The following is a 1,210-nucleotide window of genomic DNA, read 5'->3' on the forward strand; positions in this document are numbered from 1 at the left end:
ATGCGGCTTACGGGCTGTTGGTTAAGAAATCGTAAGTTGGGCCTCGAGTCATGTCTTAGGTCCCTTTGGGCCGTCTTCCGACTCGAAGCGTTTATTACGGTTTCTTTCGATAAAGAATGAACTTTCCGCTGTTTTTACGGTAAAGTTTGATTGATAACTTAGAAATGGCGGGGAATCGTGAAATGGGTTCGCTACGGTCTTCGGGAGATAGCATCGAAGGGTAGACGAGAACGCATGGACTAATTCGCTACGTAGCGACCGAGCTCGAACCGAAGATCGGTCGCTACGTAGTGATCGAGCGCTTGGTCGCTCAGATACGACATTAGTCCATGCATTCTCGTCTACCCTTCGATGCTATCTCCCGAAGACCGTGAGTCGGAAGACGGCCCAAAGGGACCTAAGACATGACTCGAGGCCCAACTTACGATTTCTTAACCAACAGCCCGTAAGCCGCATCACGGTTTACGCTTGGTTCGCAAGGAAAGGTAAATGTCAAGTTTCCGCGGATAAATACGAAATTTTGAAGATAATTACGAAGAACGGAAAAAAATGGAATAACTCCATTTTTATGCTATGGCGGATTAAAAGCAGAAGGGGAAAAGCATAAACCGACCTTGGAGCCAGTATATAAGGAGTCCTAGGCGAGAGGCATGGGAGAGGACTTTACACAGCAAACTTAGCACTTAGAGCGATTTTAGGCAATTTTCCGTTTTTGTTATTCGAGCTGCGACTCAATTAGGTTTTTGCCAACTTAGGGTTTTAGAACAAGGAATCTCGCCGACAGCTCTCGTAGCCCAGGCACTTACCTTGTTGTAAACGCTCAAACGCAGATTCAGAATAAGAACTATCTTGCTCTCTTTTTCGATTTCTTATTTTATTACTGTTCTCGTTTCGTGTTCTGATTGTTTGGCGTGTGGTATTAGCAGATATCCGGGACCTCTGGGAAATTAGGGTTTTCCTAGTTTTCTTATTTAAACGGAAATCGAGAGTGCAAATTTTGGTTCCCATAGTTTGGCGCCAGAAGGAGGGGAGGTATGGATCAATCTAACTCTCAACCACATCACCCTCAACCAGACATGTTAACTGATGACACGGATAACGTGCAGATTCCTCTTAACGGAGGCAGCGGCACTGATCTCCACACTCCTGCAGTGGACGTATCCGCGGCCAACGCACCAGCCAACGCCGCGGCGATCGAGGAGTTTAAAAA

The 1,210-nt window shown here is 46.4% G+C and overlaps 1 protein-coding gene across 1 annotated transcript in view; it reads left to right on the plus strand.

The window, feature by feature from the left end:
• LOC106302870 overlaps positions 1-1,210 on the plus strand; it is a 7,888-nt gene that overhangs the window by 1,172 nt on the left and 5,506 nt on the right. The gene's annotated exons all lie outside the window — the stretch shown is intronic.

The sequence above is a fragment of the Brassica oleracea genome, chromosome C7, assembly GCF_000695525.1.
Source record: "Brassica oleracea var. oleracea cultivar TO1000 chromosome C7, BOL, whole genome shotgun sequence".
Classification (NCBI taxonomy): domain Eukaryota; kingdom Viridiplantae; phylum Streptophyta; class Magnoliopsida; order Brassicales; family Brassicaceae; genus Brassica; species Brassica oleracea.